Source organism: Grammomys surdaster, unplaced genomic scaffold, assembly GCF_004785775.1.
Source record: "Grammomys surdaster isolate TR1022 unplaced genomic scaffold, NIH_TR_1.0 150, whole genome shotgun sequence".
In the NCBI taxonomy this organism is placed as follows: domain Eukaryota; kingdom Metazoa; phylum Chordata; class Mammalia; order Rodentia; family Muridae; genus Grammomys; species Grammomys surdaster.
Window position 1 is genome coordinate 14,807,711 of NW_021604608.1, and position 10,977 is coordinate 14,818,687.

The window sequence follows — 10,977 nt, forward strand, 5'->3', positions numbered from 1 at the left end:
CCACCTACTGCAACAAAAATTGCATAACGAAAGTGGTAAAACAAAATAAAGTGGGTGATGATTAATTTCAAAATCAAATCTGAATTCAAAGATGACAGAAGAATGATAAAGACAATGAGAAAATGAAGACTTTCATGGAGACATCAATATGTAATAATGTCTGTGGTCTCTGAGCACACAAATATTGCAATTCTGTATATCACCAGGATTTCACATTTGGAAATACTTGAAAATTAGTTTCTATTAAGAAGCACTATAGGACAACGTCAAGGGACTCCGATGTGGGTGAAAGGAGGGTGAGAGCCCTGTCTTAGGCCATGTAGGCTGCACCCACTCCCAGCACCACGCACTCCTTTTCGGCTGCATTGGGTGGGCCCATCGTCGACAGCCTAAAGCCTTCGACCATCGATGTGACTCGTCTCACATCAGTGTTTTGGGGTTGTGAACTTGTCTAAGACCCCCCATAATTAGACATCCAAATTCAAAATTCACATAGTTGGGATTGATCATAAGATGCCTTCTCTAACTAAACAGAGAAGGGGGAGATGCCAGAAGCCAGGACCCTCGCCCTTACCCTCACCCCCTACCTTTCCTCACCTGCACAATGTCCTCTGAAGCTTGGCAACTGCAAGATCCTGCTTAGCAACTGCAGATAGACTCAAAGCAGTGTACCATATCATCTTAAGAATAGCAGGGAGACCATAACTCAAGCAGTGTACCATATCTTCTTTAGAACAGCAGGTAGATCATAATTCAAGGCAGAGTACCTTATAGACCATGACATGTTTCAAGGCACAGGCCAAGAAGATTTTGTACTTTTCCACCACCTTGCCCTTCTTACCCCCTCCCCTTGTAAAATATGCTATAAAAAAGCATTAAAAAAAAAAAGAAAAAAAAAAGAAGCACTATAGGAGATTATTTATTTTCTATTTCTTCGTATTTTATAATTTAAAGTTTATTGTTTTATGTAAAAGAGTTGTTGCAGAGTACAGAAAACAAGCAATTATAGCCTTTTCCAAGTAAAAATGATAATTTCTTCCTTAATGATTTTGCATTGCTGATAAAGTGCCTTATTAATAAGTTTAATATTTATTAGTATTTAGTTGGTCAAATAAAATGTTGTTTCTGCAAGATAGTTTCATTTGTATAGTTTCCTAAGGGCTTGCCATCGAACATCCTGTGAAATACCTAATTAACTCTTACTTACTATGAATACATGCAGATAATAAACGTAATGCATTATTATTTACTAAAACTCAAAGAACTTCAATTAAACAAACATTTGATAAAATGTTAAGAATTTTTTGAAGCTGTTTTATATAAAGACCTAAGATGCAAGTCTCTAACAACCAGTGTGTTTAAAGTGCCTTAATGAGAATACAGTGGTTTGAATATTCTTAATCAAGGGAGGGTACTATTAGATGTTGCCTTGTAGGTAAGGGCTTGCTGGAGGAAGTCTGCCACTGTAGGTGTGGGCTTTGAGACCCTGGAAGAAAATTTGCTCTTTCCTCCCTTCAGTGAAGATGTAGAACTCTCGACTCCTCATGCACCATGTCTACCTGCCATGGTTCCTGCCATGATGAATATGTACTGAACCTGGGAAAGTGTAAGTCAATGCCAATTAAATGTCATTTGTAAGAGTGGCCTCGGTCACTGGGTCTCTTCACAGCAATGGAAACCCTAAGACAGTCATTAACTAGCTGCTTCCTCCCCCCAAATATCTTTGATATCCCACGTTGTCTTGTCCAGGTAAGCAAGCAATCTATTATATTTAAAGTTACCAAATGTCACATTTATTTTCTGAATTCTCTGATGGTTTTTTGTCACAGTAGATGTACTTGTCGGTGTTCTCTAGAGTCATAGAACTTATGGATAGTGTCTATATAGTCTAAGGGAATTTATTATGATGACTTACACTCTGTAGTCCAATTTCCCAACAATGGTCAGCTGTGAATGGGAAGTCCAAGTATCTAGTAGTTGTTCAGTCCCACAAGGCTAGTAGATTCCAAAAGAGGTGCTGGCAAGTAAATGCAAGCAGGCAAAGAATAATGAATCTTCCTTCTTCCAATGTCCTAATATAGGTCTCCATGAGAATGTGTGGCCCAGATTAAAGGTATGTGGTATTCATAGTCACTATACCTCAAGATAGCCAGGCCAAGATCTTTGTCAGAAACTTTAATCTAAAAGCCTCAATACCTAGATCACAGCTGAGTCTTATAATTCTGGATTGTAGTTCATTCCAGATATAGTTAAGTTGACAACCAGGAATAGCCATTGCAATAGAAATCTGAGAACAAAAAGATAACCTGTTATATCTTATAACTAACAAACAAGGTTAAAATCTCTACTTGTACATAGCTACCTTTATAGGGACAGATTTGAAAGCAAAAACAAACAAATAAACAAACAAACAAAAAACACATGGTCATGAGAAACAAGCAAACAAAAAAATATTTGACCTCATCAGCCAAATATAGGAATTCAAAGTTTCTTCAGTTCACACTGTGTTGGATTCTAAACAATAAAAATTAGGGTAATACATATCCACCCAACCAAAAAGAAGGGACTTCCGCCCCTAGACCAAGCAGAGAGGGGCCTCCCAGAAACCCCTCTGACTGGCGATCTGAATTCTTGCTTAGGCTGCGAGGCTAAGCACGTCAAGGAAATATAAATAAAAGTTAAAAATATCTCTCTGGGTTCCCTGAGGGACAAGCCTGACTGCATAGAGGTTGATGTCAAAAGTATCCCCTCTACAGGAAAAAGACATCCGGATGAGTATGGCCCTCATGCCTCACTGGACAACGACAGGGGGCCCGAAGCCATTACAAGGTCCCCTTCAATTACTGGAGGTCAGGCCTCTATCCCCGCCTTCACAAGATTAGAATTGCCACAGCCCTTCTGTACTTAGAGAAGGGGTGAGATGTAAGGGCATCCCTGATTACACACTGAAGGCCTAAAATCAGCCATAGGCCTAAAATCAGCAATAGGCCTGTCATACATGTATGCTAACACTAAGTCTTGGATCTTTGTGGAAAAACACTGAAACAGATGGCTATAAACTATTGTAAACAGGCAGTTTTCATGGAAATTTTCCAGCGTGAGTAGTCATAGTCCTTGTAAATAGGTAGCTTTGGCAGACAATACCAACTTAGGTAAGGACAAATGAATCATAGGCAGAGTCATAGTGACCTGTCCCCTGAACCTTCACGCAGTCGATACCCTGTTCTGAAAGATATCTGTATTCCTCCTGAACACCCACACTCCAGTGTCATCTCCTTCCCCACGTCCTGCCTTTCTGTGTTTATAACCCCTGTGTGAATGAATTACGATTTGAAAAAAAAATTATAAAAAGAATTAGGGTAATAATAGGACACTGTATTGTTATTTGTATTTAACATTTTGTTATGTAATAAAAGAGTGTCAAAGAGTAAGTGCCTTAAAAACAGAGACATGACTTCTTCCCACTACTCATAAGTGATTCAGTCCAACTAGATAAAGGCCTTATGTTTCTCTCCTCATTTGTCTTAGTCACCTCCTCAAAGAACCTATGTCTGCATAAATTCACATAAGGGCCCATGACCTCAGTGTATGATTTAGGGGAAATAAACTATGTTCACTATTGTTTAGCTTTAGTGACTAATTGATATTAGGCAATCAAAATTGCTAGCTGCTATATTTCATGATTTTCACTGATATGCAAACCACTGTATGATCTAGAAGTCATATCTGCTAGATGATTCGGGGAGGTAAAACACACAGCATATTTCTTAAAACACATTCATTCTCAAACTTTGGTGAATTCTTAGAGATAATATTCCAGTGTATTCTCTCTAGTTTTTATGATTTTATATCAAATCTCAAACTTTTGAAGAAGAAAAATTAGTAACTAAAATTAGAAATATTAATACAAAAATAAATTTTAAAAAATCAAACTTTGGTTTATTCTCAGAGATAATATTCTAGTGCATTCTCTCAAATTTTCATGATTTTATGTCAAATATCAGTATCTTGAAGAAGAAAAGAATAATACAAAATAAAAATAAAAAAAATTAAGAAGAATAAAGTAGAAAGAGTACACAACAATACACATCATGGTAAAGCATGTTATATTCAGGAATACATATATTTATGGATAACTATTCTCTAGAGATTTGCCATGCACTTTAAATAAATGTCAATTTTGCATTACCAAAAGCTTTTCTGGCTCATAGCTATTATTTTGTGGCTGTTTTGGAGGCACTCAACCAAACATACACATTCCTTTTTGGACTCCGAGACAGTTTTCATTGTTCATTATGAAGAATAATTAGAAAAAAGTTCTTTATTTTAAAGTGTTCTTATGCAAATGTTGCCTACACATGTAGGTTTATTAATAAACAATATGTGTTTCATTTTCAGTTGCATTAATATTTTACACCTAAAATTGCAGTCATAGCAAGTTTACTAAAAACACTTTCTGGTTAGAATTTAAATGAAAGAACAAAGAAAAACATTTAACATATTGGCTTTAGAATTCTTAAAATGAATTATATTTTTAGACTAGACATAAAAAATATGGAAAATAACTTTGTTAACTGGAACTGAATCTCATAATTGTCCATGTTACTTCAAAACTGAATAAATAATGTGGTTTGTTTATACATTAAAGAAAACAAGTTTTATGTAATGTTCATAATGTTAAATCACATATTTAAGCAAGTTCTGAGCTAGCATTTTAAACTGAATTAATAATATTTATCAATAATAAAAAGAATACACTTGAGTTTTGAAAATTATGTCTACTATGAATATTCAAAGTAACCAATGTTAGTGGTTATCAGTTTAGAAATAAATTACTTTAATAAGCTGAAGTGGTTCCTCCTCTCCTCTTCTGCTTTCTGGGTGCTGCTGATACACCAGCTCACAGAAAATGCTGAAATGAGCATCAAAGAGTAACAATAGATATGCCTTATCTAAAAGTTCCAAGATTATTTATTCTGTTATTGTTTAAGTGTGTGGTGTGTGTGTGCGAGTGTGTGTGTGTGTGTGTGTGTATGTGTGTGTGTTTGTGTATCTGACTGAAGTAGAGATATACATGGGCATACAAGTTAGTTCTTTATGGAAGAGAAGCTCTGAAATATGGAGCCATCTCTACATGCTTAATTTGTATTGAGTTGTAGAATCACAGATAGATAAAATAACTAGTGAGTTTTGAATACCATTAGTTCTCCCTTTAATACACATTATTATGAGACTAACTAAACCCTGCAAAGGGTCTAGAATTGTCAGTAGATTCATCACAGTGCTATCAGGGATGTTATAAGATATATAGGCTTCCTCTGTGACACTTCTCTTCTATTTTCTCTCACTTTTATTTCAAATTTGTCACTTTCAAACACAAATGAAAATATATTTCCCCCTTTATGCTCTCCTCTTTCTTTTTCTTGATTTGTTTCTTAGTTACATATCTTAGTTGGTGTTATAAGGCTGGGAGGGGACACCATAGCCTGGGCAACTAATAGAGGAAAGCACTTAATTGGGATTTTACAGTTTCAGAGGATTAGTTCATTGTCATAATGAAGGGGAACACTTAGATATTTAGACATGTATAGTGCTGAAGAAGTAGCTGAATGTTCTACTTTCTGATCTCTAGGTATCAGTCTGACATAGAGAGACAATGATTAATGTGAACTTTAGAAACTTTAAAGACCACCTCAGTAATTTATTTTCTTAAATAAGGCCACACCCCCTAATACTTCCTAACATTCTAGAGCTGGGAACCAAATATTGAAATTCATGAGCCTATGAGGGTTATTCTCATTCAAATAATTATATCTTATGAAATGTTTGGATTTCCTATTAGACCACTTCTTCAGTAAGAGCTGTTCACAGTTTTAGGAGCCAGATTAAATGTGTCAATATCCTCTCCTTCTCAAGAACATGGAAACAAAGCTCCATTTATTGTCAATTGACAAATTTCCAAAAAAATTTCTCTGTATCCTTGAAGATTCTCTTATATTTCAGGGTATAGCCAATATAACTATTAGGTATCAGAGACAATAAATTATTACTATAAAGAAAATTGATTATTTTGTCATATTAATATAGCATGACAATATATGATAATTGAAAAGATATTATCTTCCAGCTATTTAACCAACAATATACTTAAATCAATAGGTGGCATTATATAACACATTCTAGAAGTCTCCCAAAAAGCATATATTATCTTACAAATGAAACATTCAATTGGTCTTAGAAGTTACCAGGATATTGTATTTGGCAATATTTGATAACACAAAGTGTGTCAACAAAAACTTTTCACAGTTTTGACAAATAAATCACATTTTTCATACCAATACATTATAATAACATCTCCAAGTATCAGCAACATGAAGTGTATGCCAACATTAGGCTTATGAGTCTGAAGAAACTTAGGTTGGGATCACTGTGTGGTCTGCAGTCAAGTACAGTTACTTTCATGTCTGTTTCAGCTATATTCTCTAAGACAGTGTAGTGAACTGACTGCTGTCCTTGGCTATAACAATATTTGATACCCCAATTGACAGTCTCAGTATTTGCTCGTTGACAGTCTCTGAATTTGCCTATTGTCTAATAATTGTTAAAGATTAATAGAAATAACTAATTCTAAAGAAGGTGAATCTTCATGAAAATCACATATGCAAGTCTTCACTGGTTAAGACATTGTTTCTTTCTGTTAAACCTGCAGGAGATTGATAAGAACTTAGCAATGTTAAAGGATATTCCTATCTGCCTTACTTCAGCTTCTGGTTGCTGAGAGAAGATTCACAGAGAGTCTTGAGACTTTAGTTGTGGTCACAATGCCATTAGCTGTATGAAGCTTTATTTATGTGGCTTCTATTTATTCTCCCAGTGATTTTGCTTTCACTTTGATTAACAGGAGAACTGAGTTTCATCAGAATTTTTCTTTTCTTTTATATATTTTTCTCATACAATATATCCTAATTGTACTTTTCTTTCCTTCTACTCCCTCAGCTCTTCCCTACTCCCTGTGCATACATTTTATCACTCATTAGAGAAAAAATAGGCCTCTAAAACATAACAACCAACTATAACAAAATAAAATGTAATATGATGAGGAAAAAGATTATCATGATGAAGTTGGATATTGCAACCCAACAAGAGGAAAAGATTCTCCAGAGCCAGCACAAGAGTCAGAGATTCACTCACTCTATCAGTCAGGAGTCCCATAAAAATATTAAATCAAAAGCTGTAATATATACAGACGACCTTGTCCAGATCCATGTAGGCTTTATGCTTGCTGATTCAGTCTCCGTGAGTTCATATTTGCCTTGTTTAGTTTATTCAAAGAGCCATGTTCTCCTGTTGTCCTCTGTCTGCTGTGCCTCTAAAAGTTTCCACAGGATTCCCTGAACTTTGAGAGGAGGGACTTGATGGAGACTTCTCATTTAGACTCTATTTGTATACTATTTGGCTGTGGGTCTATGTATACATTCTCATCTTCTTCAGCCTGTGTTGTTTGGACATTTCCGAGGGTTGGCTTTAGCCAACAACTCAATTGAATTCTACCCAGTCCTTCCATTGGAGCCTCACCTTCCAATAAGACATAGGTAGTTGAGACCCCCATTACTATGATTCCTCATCAAGATCACCTTCATACATTCCAAGCAATTCCCCAAGTACTACATTTCCACATTACCCATCAAATACCCCATCAGTTCCAGCCTTTCTCCCTATATTCTCTTCCTTTATCTCATTTCCTCATAGTTCATCCCCTACTCATGTCTTTACATACTGCCAGTCTTCCTTAAAAAATCTATTCTATTTCCCCTCCTCCCATAGAGACCAATGCCTTCCACCCTTAGATCTCTTCTCTTCATCTAACCTCTCTGGGTCAATGAATTCTAATTTGGTTATCATTTATTAAATGCTAATACACATTTATAAGTGAATATATAACATAATTGTCTGTCTGATTCTGATTTTCTCACTCAGGATGATTTTTTTTAGTTATATTCAATGGTTTGCTATTTTATTGATATAATATTTTTAATAGTTGAGAAATAAGCAATTGTGTAAATGTACTGTTAAAACTCCATTCCTCTGTTGATGAACATCAAGGTCATTTCCAGTTACTGGCAATTTTGTATAAATGCCCCAGAAAATATGGTTGAGCAAGTCGTCTCATGTTAGAATTGGCATCTTTGGGTGTATGCTGAAAGTATCTTGAGGTAGTTCAATTTCCAAATTTCTGAGCAAGCCTCATCACTCTTTCTGTAGTGGCTGTATAAGTTTGCACTCCACTAGCCATGGAGGAGGGTTCTCCTTGCTCCACATTCTATCAGGAGACGTCACTTGTGTTTTTAATCTTAGACATTCTGACAGGTGTTTTGACTTACATACATACATAGTTTTGTTTTGCATTTCCCTGATGTGTAGGAATGTTGAACATTTCTTTAAGTGTTTCTCATCTATTTGAGATTCCTCTATTGAAAATTTTCCGTTTATGTATGTATTCAATTTTTTATTGGAATATTTGTGATATCTTATCTCTAGTTTCCTTAATTCTTTATATATCTTGGATATTATCCCTCTATCTGAAGAGGAGTTATTAAAAATATTTTCCCATTCTGAAGGCCACTGCTTTTTCATATTAACAGCATCCTTTGACTTATAGAAGCATTTCTGTTTCATGAGTGTTCTTTTCAGAAAACCTTTTCTTGTGCCGATGTATTCATGATCATTCCCCTACTTTCTCTTCTAACAGGTTCAATGTGTTGGTTTTATTTTGAGGTTTTTGACCAACTTGGAGTTGAGTTTATTGAAAGGTAATAAGTGTGCCTCTATTTGCATTCATTTACACACAGACATTCACTTTGACCAGCACCATTTGTTAAAGAATTTTTAAAACACATTTTTTGATCCAACAATTTTTTAGTTTCTATAGCAAGATCTTTGGGTTTCTTTGTCTTTCTAAGCTCAGTGATTTTTATTGTTTATTTGTACTATTGATTTGTTTTGCTTTGAATATTTTACAGAGGGTCTTACTCTGTAAATCTGCATGGCCCAAAACTTGCTTCATAAATCAAACTTGCTTAGAACTAAGATAAATCTTCTTCTGCATTTTGAGTGCTGTAAGTTCAACTTTGATTACTTCCTTCTGATTCTATGACAAACATTTTGAAAGCAAGAAAAGTGATTAAGTACTCTTCAACACAACTAGGGTTTTAGAGAAGGTTAAAAGCCTTAGAAAAATTCTTCACAAATGCTAGTTTGGTTGTCTTTTCTTTTCATTAAGCTCAACATACATTCTACAACCCCCACAGTGGAAATTCTAGATCGCCAAGATAAATTTCCTTATGAAATTAGAATACCCTGGATAAAAAGCAACACAGATTTGTTCTCAAAATAAATCCTAGCCAAGAACAATTTTATCCAGAATTTCAGTGCTGCTTTCTGCACAGGTTAGCCTAATATTCTTTGCTACTGCACATGATGTGTTTGAGAATGATCAAAAGAGAATGATGCCTGTGTATGAACTCTGTTTCTCATACTCTATGGGGCTTATTTGATTCACAGAATTCATTTAATTTTTAATAGAAAAATGATTTCATATTCTTAAAATGTTATGTAAGTTATTATCCCTAATGATTTAACCAGCTGCTGTGCTTAGCTATATTCCTCTGTATGAAAACTTGATGATTAATGTGGTTAATGTAATGGTACAAGTGCTACTTACCTACTTTCAAGTCAAAAAACTATATTCTCTATTCAGAAACGATTATTATTTCCAAACGTTAGCTTTCACAGTTCAGCGTTTTTATGTAGCCCCTTTCTTTAGAGATCGCTGATTAACGGCACCATCCTCACAAACCTTAAACATTAGTGTTATTAGCTGTATTTTTAACAGCACCCAGGAGTGTTGGAAATTATGTTTAAAGTTAAAAATGAGTGTGTTTACACACCTGTTCATTGGAGACCTAATTAGCTGGGTAATTTAGGTAGCAGCCATGGAGTTTTAGAAAATAAAAGAGACCAGGCTACTTTATAATAATTTTCCAATAGAAATAGCATTGAAGTCGTGCTTGATTTATGAATAAAATGCTGCTTGACATGTAAATTTGTGTAAGAATTCTGATGCCTTTTTACTAAGAGTAGGTAAAACTACCTTCAAAAGAAATTTGTTTTTATAATATTGTAGCTTTTTGAGATATTATTATGCACATTAACAATTTATTTTTTTAATTTATATCTTACAGATAATTTATTAAACTTGTTCCTTTGTTTTAAATATATTTATATACAAATCTGTGGGTTTCACTGTGATATTCTATGTATGCACTGATCATGATGCATCATATCTATACTTTCTCCATTTTTTTTGTCTACTTTTTCTCCAGGTTTCCTTTCCAGTCTCTAAAGTCCATCTTCTACATCCAATTCACTCTTGTTTGTTTCTGCATATGAGAGAAAACTGAGATTCTTGTCTCTCTGTTCCTGTAATTTGCTTCAGCATGAGGACCTCGATTCAATCTGCCTTCCTAAAAATGATTGGATATTTTTTTTTCTTCTTGGTAGCTGAGTGATATCCATTGCACAATAAACCATATTTTCTTCATTGAATAACCTGTGAACAAATGCTCATTCTGATTGGCTATATCAGCTATTACCAGTAATGCCACAATAAACATGGCTGTGCAGATGTCATTTTGCGACTGTAGTCATTTTCCTCTATTTCTTTCTTTCTTTCCTTCTTTCTTTCTTTCTTTCTTTCTTTCTTTCTTTCCTTCTTTCCTTCCTTCCTTCCTTCCTTCCTTTCCTCCCTCTCTCCCTCCCTTCTTTCTTCTCTCCCTCCCTCCCTCCCTCCCTCTCTCCCTCCCTCCCTTCCTCTTTCTTCCTTTCTTCCTTCCTTTCTTCCTTCCTTCCTTCCTTCCTTTCTTTCTTTCTTTCTTTCTTTCTTTCTTTCTTTCTTTCTTTCTTTCTTTCTTTCTTTCT

General features: G+C 34.9%; 1 pseudogene; it reads right to left on the reverse strand.

Moving 5' to 3' along the window:
- LOC114619382 overlaps nucleotides 1-10,977 on the reverse strand; it is a 59,047-nt pseudogene that overhangs the window by 47,917 nt on the left and 153 nt on the right.